This window comes from Phocoena sinus, chromosome 6 (genome assembly GCF_008692025.1).
Source record: "Phocoena sinus isolate mPhoSin1 chromosome 6, mPhoSin1.pri, whole genome shotgun sequence".
NCBI classification, from domain to species: Eukaryota; Metazoa; Chordata; class Mammalia; order Artiodactyla; family Phocoenidae; genus Phocoena; species Phocoena sinus.
This window is the reverse complement of record NC_045768.1, coordinates 73,329,817-73,347,026: the sequence shown is the minus strand read 5'-3', so window position 1 is coordinate 73,347,026 and position 17,210 is coordinate 73,329,817. Positions and strand designations below refer to the sequence as shown.

The 17,210-nt window shown below is 38.6% G+C and overlaps 1 pseudogene; it reads left to right on the top strand.

Annotated features, from left to right (window-relative positions):
• The first annotated feature begins 1,502 nt into the window (after window positions 1-1,502).
• Window positions 1,503-2,628, top strand: LOC116755017 (annotated as a pseudogene).
• Window positions 2,629-17,210: the final 14,582 nt, after the last annotated feature.

Here is a 17,210-nt window from a genome sequence, read left to right as displayed (position 1 = left end):
GCAGCAACAGAACTAAAACAAGCAGTGATAAATAAATCTCAATGGAACTATTACTTCATTTGTTCAGGCCACTATATTCCTATCACAGATATGGTGACAACCATGCCACACTGTAAATTCCTGTTCAGTGAACAATAGGATCTGATTTTTTCATATGAATTCCTACTGACTAGGTTTTATCCAACATTGCTTAGATAGTTGACTCTTTAAGCTCAGGTGTTAGATTACAGTTTATCTGCAAAAATGCTCAGGCTTAGCCTTGATCATTTTACTGAGGTCTTTTTTTTTTCCTTTTTTTCATCTCTATCATCCAAAATACTTACTGCTCCCCCAGCTTAATTTAGAGCAGCATCTCAAGTCACCCTTTACAGAAAACCACTTTTCCATATCTAATCTCAAAAACTCTTTACCCTAATAACCTAAGAGAAACTCAAATTCTATCCAGTCAAATGATTCTAAGTAACACTACCATCTTGGATAATTAACAAAATTTGTCACTGAGAATAATTTCCTACTAGATAAACTATTAAAGTGGAACTATTTTTGTTATTGAAGTGACTATGTATTCTTGATTGGTTCTTTGGTTTTAACTCTTCAAAATTGAGTGCCTATCTGTACTAGACAAGTGATTTGAGCCTCAGTTTATTAATCTGTAAAAAAAAAAAAACACTTCTCACAATTTAGTTATAGAAATATGGCTGAAATATAAGTTTCTAGCAGATATAGAATTTCCTGTTTTGGTTACTTAATACTATGACCATATGTTAAGTAACAGCCGTTGTAGAAACAAAAATGGCTATGATGTGATTCTTGTCCCCAAAGAATGCAGTCTCATGTAAAATGAAATACTATATTAAGACTGTCCCCTTCTCAGTCATGTTCTCACAAACTCCTCAGAAGTCCTCCATTTTGACATTTTAATTAATACTACCTGTAAAACAGCACTAATCACCTTCAATCACTGGAACAACCATAACAATTTACTTTCCCAGTCATTTTTGGGGTGAGACTGATCAACACTGCTGTCTGATCCACACATCTATGAAATCATTGGTGTGACCCTCGGAGATGTCTGTCCAAGACAGACATCTGTCCAAGATTGCAAAATGATCACCACAATACACACCCCCAACCACAGGTCCAGGAAGGAGATCAGGTACCTGAAGCCAATTCAGAAAACACCCGTTTTAATGGGTTGTTATGTGAAGCCTAAGGAGGATGTGACTCACTGAAACATCATCGTGGGTCTGGTGGGCATTCACTGCTTTCTCACGAAGACGGGAACCATCACCTCCTTGGAGCACGTCCACAACATGAAGGTGATGAAATTCCGCATGAGCTGGGTCAGGTTGTCAGGACAGTAGTAGAGGCCAACAACCTGGCCTACCTACGCAACCAAGCTGGTGGAGATAGGGCTGAAGCACTGGCCAAGTCACACCCCACAGCACCCTGCATCTTCGAGGAGTGGGGACCATGCCCACATTCCATCAAGAAATGCAACAATGGTCTTGCAAGGTGAGACCATCAGGAAGGAGGCGAACATGCTCTACCTGTCCAAGTTCCCTAACAAGCACAATCGTCTGTACCTGAGGGCGCAGCGCTTCCCAGATGGCCGGGTGGTGGACACCGGCAAGGGTGAGGTGTCTGCCCACCAGGAGCTCGAGCAGCGGGCCCGCTCCCTGGCCAAGAGAAGTACGAGGGGGACATGGCCGAGGCCCGCAAGATGTGGTGCTTTGGGCCCGCCAGCACCGACTCCATCATCCCAAGTCACCAAGGGCGTGCAGTACCTTAATGAGATCAAGGACAGCTAGGTGGCTGGCTTCCAGTGCGCCACCAAAGAGGGGGCACCACACGAGGGGACTGCGGGCCGCGTTCGCTTCGACGTTCAGATGTGACGCTGCGCGTGGACACCACGCAGAGCGTCCCCACTCCTGGCACTGCCTCCACGCCGCTGCTGACCACCTGCCCCTCTCCCAGAGCCCGGCTCCTAGATCCAGGGCCCGCAACAAGAGGTTGGCGGCATCTACAGAGCCCTGAACAGGAAGCGGGCCACGTCTTAGAGGACTCCCAAGTGGCCATATGTTCGTCATGAAGACACATCAACGAGTCTTTGGCTTCAACGCCAACCCGAGAGCCATGCGGGGAGCTAGGCCTTCCCCCGCCCGGTGCGTGTCTGACCACTGGCGGGCCCTGCCCGCAGACCCCTTCTACAGCCGCATCTGCGTCTTGGCGACAATGCGCAAACGCAAAGGTCTGAAGGCCAGCATCCCAGCCCAGGACAACTTCCAGGTCAGAAAGCAAGCGGCTTTCCGCAGCACCGGCGTCCAGCCGGTGACTGACCACAGCCCCGAGCCCCCGTGTTCCCCTCCCGACACCTCGTGTGACTGTGCAGACGCTGTGATGCTCCGCCTGACAGGTTTCTCCAGGCCACTCTGTGCCATCGTTCAGCGTGAACACTTGATGCCGTTTCTTTTGATATTTATTTCAAAACTACACATACAACAGAAATGCCCTTGCAGCACAGACTTATTTGGCCTGGAGGGAAGAGGAAGTGGGGATGAGACACCCAACACTTTTTTTCCATATCTTCAGAGGGAAACTCAAATGTCCCCTCAAATTTTAGAATAACCACATTAAAAGGTTTAAGAAAAAGAGTCCCATAGAAATAGGATATAACCTATAGGACACAATGTATTTTTCCTCATTCTTGTTTGATTTAATGTATTCTTTAGCATGATTATAAATATATCTCTTATCTTTAAGATTTTAAGCTTTCTTTTGCTCTCTTCAACAATTTTAGAAACTAATAAGGTGTCATCTTCCTAAAAGCTATTTTGGTATCTACTCTTATTTTTTAAAATTCTCCCACTTTGTGGTTTTTAATGATTCAGGTAACTCTTGTGAGCTCATCCTCTAAAACCTTTAAATAAAATGTAAATAATAACTGTGGTTTAAAAAAAAAAAAGGGACAAATAGCTAACTACAGAGTTGACTTGAATATGCCAGACTCACACCTGTTCTTGGCCTCACTAGGGCCTTACTAGCAAAATGTGAGCTCATAAGTCACGAACCTTAAGCATAGGAAATACCTAAGGAAACCCGCAGATGACCAGGGAATTTTTTAAATGTGTGCTAAATACTTCTTTACTGCTTGGTTTTGGGGAGGAGTTAGACAAAACAGAATAATAAAAGTAGTCATGGGTAGTACTTTAGCATTTACTTTTTCCCCTATTAACTTAATCTTTTAGTCATCATCAAAATGAAGTGGGAATTTAAAATAGTACAGCCACTTTGGAACACAGTTTGGCACTTTCTCAAAATGTTAAGTGGAGTTACCATATGAGTGCAAAATTTCCATATGAAGCAATTCCACTCCTAGGATTCTACTCAAGAGAAATGAAAACATATGTCCACATAAAAACTGGTACACAAATGTTCACAGAATTATTCATAATAGTTATAAAGTGGAAACAATACAAATGTCCATCAACTGATGAATGTATAAACAAAATGTAGTTTATCTGTACAGTGGAATATTATTTGGCTATAAAAAGCAATGAAGTATCGGTGACGTTACAACAAAGATGAACCTTGAAAACATTAGGCTAAGTAAAAGAAACCAGTCACAAAAGACCACAAGTTCTATGATTCCATTTATATGAAATTTACATAATAGGCAAATCTGTGTTGAAAGATAGCAGATTAGTGTTTACCTATGGTTGGGGGTGAGGAGAGAAAAGATGGGGGTGTTGAGTAGCGACTGCTAATAGCTAGGTGTTTCTTTGGGGTAATGAAAATGTCCTAAAATTAGATTAGAGTCATCCTTGCCCAGTACTATAGATATACTAAAAACCATTCACTTGTGTACTTTAAATGGGTGAACTTTGGGGTGTGTATGTAAAATATACATAGGCAAAACTGTTTAAAAAGAAGAAAACTTGTTGCTAACTAAGGTGCCATTCTCATTTACAAATTAATAAATTGGAGACAAGATAATTGTCCAAATTTCAAATTCTAGAATTTGCTAAAACAGAACTCAACCTCTGTGTTCAAGTCTAATGCTACTTCCACTATATGAGCAGTTCCCTCATAAAGTGGGAACTAAAGCTTATTTACAGAGACTACTTGGATATTGGAAGGGTTTTCAAAACATTACCTGTGAGGAAAAATTAAATGAGTTAAAGATAGTAGAAAGACAATTACAGTAATATTAAGTGATTTGTAGTGATGTTCTGTGGAAGAAAAAGTAGAATTATTTTCGTTTTATTGCCAAAGACAGAAGTAGAGTCAAATAGCATAAAGCTTGGGACTGGTCAGGGGAGTTAGGTTAATACCATAGGGTTTAAAACTTGAAACTTTAGAGTAAGAAAAATCCAGTTTGAAATACAGCCCCACATAACGCTGAGAAACATACGTATCTTTAATCCTCAGTGGATTCCTCTGATATAATACAATTCTTTTACATGAACTTTAAATAAGTAGAGATGTTCCTTGGGTGGTCCTTTAGCAAACATCCAGTAGGTATGAAGAGTGCTTAGTGATGGGTACCAGACTTGCCCTCCCAGGACTCTAAATAAAGCATCTAGATTGGAGATTCTGCTAATCCCAAATATCAAAGGTCATTTTTTTCTGCACTAATATGCTCAGAGAGCACACAGGTGACCTTAACCAAAACAATGACATGATGGTTAGCCCTTACAGAGATCTATAAAGCCCCCTCAATTAAAAAAAAAGTGATCAAAGAGGCATAGGGTCAAAACAGTGAAAACTGTCTTACTGTTAAATTTCATTTGATAAAGCTTCATCAGAAAAGAGCCACATACATTAAGTCTAGGAAATACCAAGAAGCCCACAGAACTTAGAGATTCCTTAAAATACATGTTATTTATTTTACTACTTGGTTTCTGGAAGGAGTTAGACAAAAGAAAATAATCATGAGGGAAAGAAGAGAGCTAACTTTGACTACTCATGAAGATGACCTCACCTTCTATTTTACAAATAGCAATGAATCACCTTAAATTCCTATTACAGACACAAACAACCTATCCTCATGCACTCCATTCTTGCCTCCCATATACATGAATCGGACTTCCTCCTCTTGTTGAAAATTAATCCTTTTATGTTCTGGTTCCAAATAATTTTCTCTCAAAGGAATTCTTTAATTATTTCCCCATTTATTTTATCTCTGTCTTCTTCTGGTGACTCTTCCCCCATTGTATACAAAAATTCTCAAGTCTAATTGCCTAAGGGGGAAAAAATCCTCTTCGTTTACTACGTCTCTTCTTAGCTGAACTACTTAACAATAATCTTTACTTGTCGTCACTTCCCTTCATTTCATTCTTTATAACTTTGGAATATATTCATTAAGATCATAAATAAATTACTAATTGTAATTAACAAACCTCTTTCTTGACATTTATTTCTTCCCTAGATTCTGTAATATCTGGTTCCTCTCCTACTTCTTGTATATTTCTTATATCTTCTTTTCCAGTTTTTCTTTCTCCACCAGCCCATGAGAAGGTGATGACTGCCCCAAATTTCATCCCCACCCACCAGACTGCCTCTGTTCTGCCCTTCAAATCTGCTCCTTATCTCTACTGATAGCACTGTCATCCACCCAAATGTCCAAAACTTCAACTTGAGCATCACCCTGGACCCCTCTAGTTCTCCTTTCCAGACAAATGATCCTACAGCACCATCAAGTCACTCTCTTAAATGTATCATCTCAAATGTGTTCCTTCTTTTCCATTTCCGTAGCCACAGTCTTAAGGATCTGATCAAGTTCTCATATTACCAATTACAAAAACCTAGCCTCGCATCTTACCTTCCTCTAACTAGCATTCTAATCTATCCTCTACATTGAGTAGGATAATATTTCTAAAATATAAATCTAATCACATTAGTTTTCTTTTTTAAAATCCTTTCATGGTTTCCAACACCAACATGATTAAGTCTAAATACTAATTTTATCACCCAGGGCTCTTTGTGACCTTACCCTTTACCTTACACTCCACTCCTAATTACATACATGGCCCAACCAATAGTTTGCTGAGTGGGGCATACTTTCTCAAGCCTTCCTACCTTTTCAAATGCTATTTCTGCTGCCTGAGGTGTTATGACTTTCCTTATATGTCTAGTGAAATACTACCTCTTCCTCAAGACCTTGTTCAAGTCTCAAGTTGCAAGAGACAAAAAATATATACATGTAAGTCTCATTTCTCCCATGAAAACTTCTTGGCAGCTCATGATGGAATTCTGTATTCCCTCCTCTTAAACGTATTTCTATTTTATACTTATTGTAGAGTAGGATATTTAACTGTTTGTAACTCATGTAATAATAGCAGTAATGTCAATAATAACTGACAAAAATACCCATAATTTTTTGAGATGTATGTGCCTGGCACCACTCTAAGCACCTTACAGGTATTAGCTCATTTAATACTCACATAAGTCTTAAGGTAACATTTATCACTACCATTTTACAGATGAGATCATTAAGACATAGAAAGTGAAATAATTTGTCTAACATCTAACAAGTTGTAAGGAAAAAATTCAAACTAAGGCAGAGTGGTGATAAAATCCATGCTCTTAACTACCATTTCAAGCCTAAAGCCTGTGAACTCTGGAAAGGCAGGGTCCATGTCCTACTCATCAAGGCCTAGCATATTTCCTGCCACATAGTTAATGCCCTATTACTGTATGTTGAATTAAAGGCCAAGCCCAAGGGAAGTTATACTAAATTCCAAATATATTTTCAAATAAAATTGATTTATGTATGTCTCCAATGAAATTAAGGAAAAGATGTTCTATATAAATAAATTTAAGAACTTGTAGAAATATTTTTTAAATAATTTACAGCTGCAAGAGACAAAAATATATGCATGTAGGTGTTAGTCACTGCACATCAACACAGTAAAAATGTATCACAAGACAGATGGCAATTCCAAAAAGTCACAGGATTATTGATCAGATAGGCACTGAAACAGAAACTCTGTTACTCCATTGGCCTTCAAGGACATGAAATAGGAGTTTGTGCCATGAAGCATTTCTGCAAATACACTATGAAATATGGTGTTCCTCTAAGTAGCAAGATGCTTCAATCCAGAATCATCACCTTAAATCACCCCAGGGTCTTTCCTTCCCTCTTTTATTTTCCATCTTACAGGCATTAAAATTTCAGAAATGAGAAACTGCTTCACTGGACACAATGTGAGAGGGGTGTTGCTCCTTATAGGAAGGAGCAAATAATGTTAAAGAAAATAGTGTTATGCCTTCAAAGACCAGCCGGTGAGAAGTAAAGCAATTGCCAGCCCAGGAAATGCTTTATTTGAAACATAAAATTGTATAAAGTTCTGTTTCATTTGCAGAAACTATATCAGAGAAAACAATTCATCAATTGCATAAATTGCGACTTGTAAAATTTCAGCTCACTTTGGCAGAGGTGGGGAGGCATATTTGGATTCAAAGTCCGGGCAACACTGGTTTTCCACTGCAAAAGTCTCTAGAAGGCAGCCATGGTTTTAAAAAATGCATGTATACATAGAAAGATGATAAGCCCACCCTCTGTCTGTCTCTCTTTCTCTCTCTTACTCAGAACTTGATAGTGGAGAGGGCACAGGCAATAAAGACATGGATTCTCATCCGCCTCTATCATTTAAACATGGTAAGTTACTTTCTCTCTGTCTTTCAGGGTTGTTTTTTTTTTTTTCCCAATTTTACCATGAAAGTACTTTCCTTACAGAATTATTGTGAAAATTAGAGACGCTTACAAACTTTCTATCCTCATACTTAATGAATCTTATGTACTTAAACATTGGTGTTATTATTCTTAATAAAGAATATTCAGTATTAATGTTTACTTTCATGAAGAGCCTAAAACAACTTCCCTGAAAGAAAGGTAACTAAAAACTGAAATCATGTATGACAGAATAAAAGAAAGAAAGGCAGACATAAAAATGGGGGCAGAGGTGGAGGAAGAATGCCTGACAGTGTTAATAACGGCACGTAGCAAAGGTGTAATGTAGGAAAGTTGGCCTTATAGCCCATCCCAGGCCTTTTTAGATAGACCTGTTTCTTCCTAACCTGCTTAGAGCCCTTAGTCCTTTTCTTCTATCCCTTATCACACTGGATTCACACAGAGATGTAAATAATTGATAAAGGATCTACCTGCCCTGTGGTCTTTGCATTTTATTGTGGACCAGAGCTTTGGATCCCTGTGCTAACAATCTAAAGATCCTTTGTGCTGGCAGAATAAAATCAGACAAGCAGCAGGCAGCAAAGAGTACATTATGATAATATTATGATAACATTATAAAAACACTGCTGAGCTCACTCTAACCTGCAAAACTGTCACCTACCACTCTGCGAACATAAAAATTTTTTCAGGTGTTCCTAAGGAAACAATGCCTTAAGCTCCATGACCCACTGAAGACATTACACACAGGGATTTGAGTACTAGACATAGCCCCACGTTTTTTGAAAAATTAAATAATAAAATATCCAGTAAGTAACCCACGCAAGAAACAGGTCAATTTTCCAACAGAGATTATGCGGGAAAAAAGGAGAAAGAAAATCGAGACATGCAAGTAAAAGATGAAAGGAATTACAAAGAATAAAAGCCAAGAAGTACAGTGAGGTTAAAAGTTATGCTGCCAATAAGTTAATAATCATGAATAATCGAAAATGCCCTGGCTAATGCCTTAGAAAGGTACCATATCAGAGAGAAACAAGCCATCTCTCAAGAAGTCTTACAAAATCAGTTTTTTCCTCCAGCATTGGAACCAATCAATATTTATTTGAGTGAGCTTGAATTTGGGATCATATAATATAAAAAACATATATCTTCAAAACACTAGGAGCACACTCAGTGTGGGGAGATGCTCCCAAGATGAGTCAGATAGAAGTACTCCTGGAATGGAAAGGCATGTGTAATCAGCTATGCAATTTAAACTTTTTAAACTCATATTCATTCCCTTTCTCTCTCACTCCCTATTGTGTATTTATAGTTGAATTTATTTAAGTTAAAAATTCCCATGATAGGAACCCATTACATCTAAGATAAAAACTGGAAAGAGAAGAGGAATCAGACAGTCTACAATTTACCAAATCCTCCAAGAAATACCAGAACACTTCGCGTTTGTATCTGCGTTAATAGGACTTATTTGAGCCTCTCTTACATTATTATTAAAGTTTTTACTCATTTACATGTGCACTAGATTATAGATTTTAGGAAAGGCACTGAGAATGATCACTTACTGAGGGAGTCCTATTAGGTGCAGACACTCTGGTAACTCATTTAACAACAGTATAAGGCAGGTATTCTCCTTTTACAGATAAGGAAACTCCCTCAGAGTGAGAGCTAACATCCCAGGTTAGAGCTTACAAGGAGCAGAGCAACAAAGGCAATCCCTATCAGTCAGACTCCCAAGTACACACTCTTCCAAATCCGAGTCACTAAGGAAATGAGCCCCCAAACCATGCTCAGAGCAGACACATAATTGAGCATACCATTCTTTCCCTTCATCACAGATGTGGTCTTAAGAAAATCTCCAAGCAACCTCTAATGGTGTAACTAAAAAGGCATAAAAAATGAAACCTGTGGGTCATGCTGACTACCATGCTGGGACAATACCATTCATTTTGGGGTCTCATCATGCCTAAGGATGCTACAAACATTTGTTGAAAGAATGAATAAAGTACTAATACTGAAAGAGAGAAAAACAACTTTGGGAATAAAAATGGAATAGAAAACTAACAATGCATTATGAAGAGAAAGGATCTCCTTTGTTCAGTTCATGCACATTGGGATTTGCATGAAATGAATAAGCTGAATAGATCAGCAAACTGAATTTTAGCACTGGTTTGGCTATTCACAACAGAAACACAATGAATACTTCAAACTAACAGCTCACCACGTTTACTTGGAAGATGGCTCCTCTTAGATCACCTCACTTTCATGCTAAAAAATGGAAAGGTCAGAGTATTTCTGAAAACATTTTCCTCTATGGAGACAACATTTCTTAAAAATGACAGCCCAGAAAGGCTGCATAGCATCCCAAAAGTCTGGTGGCACCTGGAAGTCTCTTTTCGGCAATAGGTTGTTATAATTTGCTTGTGAACTATCTCTATAAATTGCTTACTGAGTCAGGATAAACCTTTCTGAAAACAATACAATACAATCTAACAATTTAGATTGATGCTAAATGTCCTGGAGGTTGGCAGGAGGCAGGTGGATTGAGGTAAAGGATTTAAAAAGGCTGGGTATAATTTTTGTGCATTAACTAAAGTGAAATAGTGATAATTACCTTTGCAACGAGTATCTACCTTGTAGCTGATGTGGTATGTATTAACACTGATGAGTCTCAGGGTCAACGTGAGTTAAGTGTTATATCCAGAAAAATGGAGTATACAGTAAAATTTCTTTTTTCTTTCATTCAACAGTCTCTTTGAAAGAATCACCCCCACCAAAATGCATACTTCAATCTTTTGCCTTAGACAGGTTATAATCAATTATAGCCATTAGCAGCTGTCACAATAATCAAAAAAGCTTAATACATACTCTAAAGAGCCACCTTTTCTCCAGGCCCTGGGCAGGTATGGAGGAAACACAAAATGCATGCATGATGCAGGGAATTTAGTGGTTTTGAAGATGTAGTGAACATACTGCTGAATGCAATGAAAGAAAATATCAGGGTATGGAGTAGAGGAACAGGAAACTGGTATGGTGTGCTGACCCCTTCCCCTGTTTGCACCCATCTTCTTCCCTATCCACTCACCCTGTGCAATTAGCTGCAACAGCACCTGTATCACCATTGTGCTTTTTTGCTAATGTGTCTTTCTTCCTTTATTGTAAACACTTGAAAGACAGGAGCTTACCTCAGTCATCATTTTATTCCCAAGAGAGTCACTGGTTCATAGTATCTTCTCAGGAGGTGTCAGTGGAATGTTCTTTGTGGAATGACTGCAGCACCATCAAGGTCCCTAAGCCACCTGTGAATGGAAAGGGCTTAATTAAAAGCCTCAAGTATTCTCTGTCCCTGGGTTTTTATACTGCACCAGATCCCTAGGTCCTACCTTATTCCAACCTAGCATAATCTCCCGAAAACTCATTTCTGCTTTAGAACCTCAAGAGAGGAAGAGCACAGCAACAGTGAAGTGCAAGCTCCTCTAGTGTCCGGATTAGGGGCACTGGGGTGGGGGGCAATCTTAGAGCTGCCTCAGGAGTTGCCTCTCCTCTATGACCTACTCTATCAGGACTTAACTTCCATATCCTCCAGTGTCAGACTGCTGTGACAGAAACTAGAGACAAGTCACTAAAGTCCTCTGTCTCTACTCAGGTGTCGAATAACACCTTCTATTCTGCTATTCATTTCTTTCTATATGCCCATCCTACATACACAGAGAGCACAAAATCCAAACATCTCATAAATTACTGTCCCATCCCATCACTGCAGAGCATTTTAACATTGAAAGGAACAACATAGCCTGACTCTTCTTCATTGAAAAAAATAAATATTCTGTCATTAAATTTCCTTAAAACCCGAATCATTCTATTTCCAGGAAACTATTCCCACTCATGAATATTCTATATTTATTATATCACAAATATTATATTTATATTTCAATATAGAATAGCTTGTTTCTTCTGGGGGTGAAAGGGAAATACTTCTGTCTTTATGGTTTTATTGTTTTTCTACCAAATGATTAGAAAGCAAAAATAGGAGCTTTATAGATGTCAGAGGCAATTCTGTTCTGTCGTTTTTTTATGCACATGCTGACTCAATGTCATAGAATAACTGTGTTGCTTTCTGCTTTCCCTGACAGTCCAAAGAAAGAGTAATGCATACAAATCATTTTACTATTTAAAAGTTTTGAATAAAACATGCTAACCTTGTCATACTAAGTGACAGACAGAAATGTCACCATTGTTTGCCAGGGACAAATAATCCATATACTTCATGTATAATTCATCTGATCTTTAAGAATGTTTAACAATATTGAATTTAGATAAATTTCAATGTTATGATGCATCAAACTTCCTTTATCAATTTACACATGTGCTTCATTAATTTAAGTCTTCATTTATATTACTCTATTTTTGTATTAACTATGACAGATCAAGAGGCTATTCTTATTTCTAGGAAAAATTTATAGGTGCATTGTCCATATTATAGCTGCCTCTCCACATCCTTCACTCCATCAGGTCTTAACTTGGAAACCTCAAATAATCCAAGGGTCGTAAATCTGTCACAGAAGCCCCAGTTGCAAGTACAGGTTTCTACAAGTCTTTTGACATAGTGCCTTTGGTCTCCAGAGATTGAAGACCTCAGAGAGGTAAGATTTCAATCCTTTCTAAAATAAGATGTCAGTGGCTTCCAAAGCCTTTCTGTCAATCAAAGCTAACCAAGGGCAGGTCTAAAAAATGAGTTGGCTTGGGGGTAACATAGATGGACAAGAATATTTTGAACAGGCTTCAAAGTGAGCTGGAATTCCCTATGCTGTGGATCAAGAGAAATGATGTTGGCCATCTACTGCTAAGCACGATCTCGTGCACAACGGCCAGTGCAGATAAACTTGTGGTTTCCCTGAGTCTGAAAGGACTTCTGCTGTCACCATGTAAAAACGGTGCCTCGAAGAGGAAAGGAAACCACTTGGTTGACAATGCTCTCCATATGGTTAGAAAATAACATACTACAGAGTCATTTAAGAAATGATTCACTGATCTTAGGAATGAATTGAGAAACTAAACATAAACTAAATTGAAATCTCCGGAAGCATCTTCTGGAAAAGCCTATTTCCTGTTCTAGGAAGAGTTACTAATCGTTTTACAATAGTACAGCTTAATTCTGCCAAGGATCATCCTATTGGCCCCTTTCTTCCCTATCAGAATTTTTTCCTCCTCTGTGAGCCTCAGAAAGTTCTTTCTGCCCTCGGAGGTCATTTTACTTCTATTAAGAACATTTGATAAAATAATAAAAGTTGTCATGAGTCAGAGGTTAAAGAGCTTTGTTGTTACTGTTTCCAGAAGGAGGTAGGAGGCAGGGAGCTGGCATACCCATATATGTTACATCACATAAATGAACAATTCACACAGTCTTTTTGGGGTCTTATCTACATACTTATGCATATGCCAGGTCACCTTCTCTGAATTACACATAGGTGTGCACAGGGGCACATACAAACATTAAGTTATATATATTCTTCTCTTGGTACATTGGACAAGGCAAACTGTTTTCCACTAGTTGAGCTATCACCTTTGTGGCCCATTCACAGAGTAAAAGAAAATTATATGAGAAATTCATTTAAATCTTCAAAGGGGGAAAAGTCAGTAATATAAACAGAGCTGGGTAAATAAACCTATGGGAAATTATTTAAATTTATACATTGGACTTAAGAAAGCTTCCTTCTGGGGCTTCCCTGGTGGCACAGTGGTTAAGAATCCGCCTGCCAATGCAGGGGACGGGGGTTCGAGCCCTGGTCCGGGAAGATCCTACATGCCACGGAGCAACTAAGCCCGTGCACCACAACTACTGAGCCTGCGCTCTAGAGCCCACGAGCCACAACTACTGAGCCCGTGTGCCACAACTACGGAGCCCATGTGCCACAGCTACTGAGCCCATGTGCCACAGCTACTGAAGCCTGTGCACCTAGAGCCCATGCTCTACAACGAGAAGCCACCACAACGAGAAGCTCGTGCACCGCAACGAAGAGTAGCCCCCGCTCGCCACAACCAGAGAAAGCCCACGTGCAGTAACGAAGACCCAACACAGCCAAAAATAAAAAAATAAATAAATTTATAAAAAAAAAAGAAAGCTTCCTTCTGAGAAATGCTAAATGCATTAAGGGACCCTGAAGAACTCCTCTTTCAAAAACTATTTGGAATAGGGTTTTTTTTTTTTTTTAACTGCTCAAATTACTTCTGAATTTTTGCATAGCATCTTTTTTCTGAGTTGAGTGTCTATAATTTTCATTGGATCTTCCAAAGGGTCATGACACTCACAAAAAATATTTAAGAACCACTGTTTGGCAGCTTGGGGGCTCTTATTTCACTAGAAGGGTTTGAATTACCTCTGCCTGGAGGTAGGAAATTACATCAGCTGTAACACAGAAAATCAAGCTTTCCTGGTCTACAAGAGTTAACACTAGTCCTTAACTAAGTAATTTACACCAGATATTACTAACAAATTTTCACATTTCAGTCACAGTGTACCTATGTCCATAGATTTCCATTATTTTCCAACAGTTCTAATTTCACTGTGGAATATTTACCAGATGGAAAGGGGCCATTTTATGGGCTTTTGGCAGGTAAAGTTGGATCTGCTAAATGAAAATCCCATGTTTGAGAAGCCCATGGAACTGTCAATAACTGACTTTTGAACACAGAGAATTTTAAACTTGCTTTTATTTGCAACAAGACAAGCGATTCCTTTGAAGAGATTTGTGTTAGCCCTTAAATTTTTTTTTTAATCTGGACCTTTAACTGGCATCAATTTGGAGAAAAGATTTATTAAATGAGTTCCAGTAGTAATTCTCATCATTAAAACCACCATTATGATCATTACTTTTTTTATACTATTAAGCAAATATTTAAAGAACGGAAACTATAATTCATTGAGTGATACCTTGGAAAGCTATTTTCCAGAGTACTTTAGAGAAGTGGCAAATGGAATACACTGATTTTATGTGTGTGTGTGTGTGTGTGTGTGTGTGTGTGTATATCCTATATGTGTAATGAGTAATTGCTAAAGTTATTTATCCCTACTTAATAGAGCTATTATTTCCTCTCACTAACCACAATTTCCTTTCCTTTCTCCAGGTTTCCGTGTCTTTCACAAATCCTTCTGTTATTTTAAACCTCTCTTTTCCTCTACTGTCACTTTATTTTGGAGATTCAGTAAAATCTTTAGCATTTCTTTAGGACAGATTTAGGATTAAGATTGGTATATTGGCTTTAAGGAATCTTCCCCCACTATTTTCTACTTATACACTTCTTTGTATTTTTTTTCCCACTTAGAACCAGCTGGTGGGAAAAAAAAGAGTGGAAAAAAAAAAAAAAAAGATATAAACCCCTAAATGGAAAAACAAAATTTTTTTAACCAGGCCAATGTCAACAGTCCAGCAACAAGTTGGATGGCTTTGAATATGGGTTTTGGGTATGTATGTACTGTGTGTAATCAACAAGGCAGTGTGGAGAAAAATGTATTGCAGTTATGATTCTGATAAATATAAACAAGTTTAATACTTTCATGACAAAGAGCCAGGAGGATAACAGAGGTTTCAGAGCATTCTGTTTGTCTTTTTTATGGTAAAATAAAGAAATAAAATAATAAAACTTCTCCTTTCATTTGAAGGAATACTTCCTATTAACCAAATGCTAAGAGAAATGTTCACACAATGGTTATATCAAGAGTATGCTTTTCACCTACTATGATTAAAATAAAGTGCTTTTCAAAATCATAAGCCTCATGCACCTCAACAAAATTTATAATGCGAATGTTTCATTATTTAAGACTCCTCATCGTTCATGCTGTCCCAACAACGTTATGAGATCAAGTCACTTAATGCATTTCACAAAATGAATTATGTTGGCCAAGAAACACTGAATAGGCAGCATTGCTATTCTCAACTCCATTTTGGAAGCCCAAGTATTGAAGCTACATTTCCTATGTTTGCATTTTGGGGGGAGGGAGGGTGGTTCAGCAAATGTTTTTTAATGAGGACTTCAGACCTTACAGATGAGAATACTTAAACAGTATAGGAAAGTGCTAAAAAGTGAATAATCAAAAGGAGAATGAGGAGGAGAAGGAAGAGGAGGTTTACAACCAATGTAACAAAAAGTGGGTCACAGCAGACTGCCATTTCCAATGTAAGCACGCATTGCAGTGTAGCATGATCTTGTAGCATTGAGGGGTAAAACTTATTTACAGAAAGCCACATAATGAATCAAGTGGTGAGAATTTATTTTAGTTTCGCAAAACATCTTGATGGGTGGTTTTGACGCGGAAAAATTAGCCCAGGGAAAGGACTGGGACGTAAAGAAGAAATGAGGGAGATCCGAATTACTTTGCAGATAAAAATAAGCTGGACTTGGAGTTTGAGGCTTAAGGGGAAGTTTCAGGGATACTTAGCCAAATATCAGATATTTCTCCTTGCCAATACCCCATATAATTAGTTGGTTCCTCTTGTAAGGCATTGAGTAAGAGACTTAGAATTCTAAGACACAGATACCAGTCAAAAACATTTTTCATTAAAATATTTTTAATCTTCTACTCAGAGGAATATTAAAGAATAATCATGGGGCTTCCCTGGTGGCGCAGTGGTTGGGAGTCCGCCTGCCAATGCAGGGGATGCAGGTTCGTGCCCCAGTCTGGGAGTATCCCACATGCCGCGGAGCGACTGGGCCCGTGGGCCATGGCCGCTGGGCCTGCGCGTCTGGAGCCTGTGCTCCGCGCCAGGAGAGGCCACAGCAGTGAGAGGCCCGTGCACCGCAAAAAAAAAAAAAAAAAAAAAAAAAATCATGTATTACCTATACAGCTGTCCCAGTAATACACCAGGAATATTTCTTCCTTTTGTTTACAAAAGTCTGAATAGAGACAACCCCTGCCTTCTGAATTAAGATGAGCAAACAGAGGTCCTCCATAGTCAAGGTCCATAAACAATAACCTTCCCTGGTGGTGAAGTGATTCAATACTTTGTTATATAACCAGGATAATTATTTGGAGTATCTTTCAATTATAGCTTTTCATTTCTCATCTGGGCCACTTGGAGACTTGCGTCCTCTATTTCCTAAAAAAGTAATCCAAAACAGCAAGCCTACATAATTTCTCATAACCTAGAGGAAGATGTAAACATTTTCCAGGACACTTCGTGCTTTCACTCTCTCCTCAGTTGGAACTTATTCAAGCTTATCTTTTGGAAATGGAACCATCCTAGTTCTAGGAGCATTAATAGTAGATCAAGTCTATCTGTTTGTAAATGAAAGAAACGTTGCCATATTGTAAACTCACAGTCTGTTTTTCAAAATCCACAAATAGGACATGGAAAAAATTGGAGGAAGAACTGAGAATTTAGGTAGCTGTGGCATAATCTAAGAATGGACATTGCCTGTCCATCAAGCAGAAGGTTGAAGACCCTGAGATAAAGTTAATCGTTGAGAAATAATACCTGTGGCAGTATTGCCTGGGGATTTTAAAAACAGGGACATTTAAAAT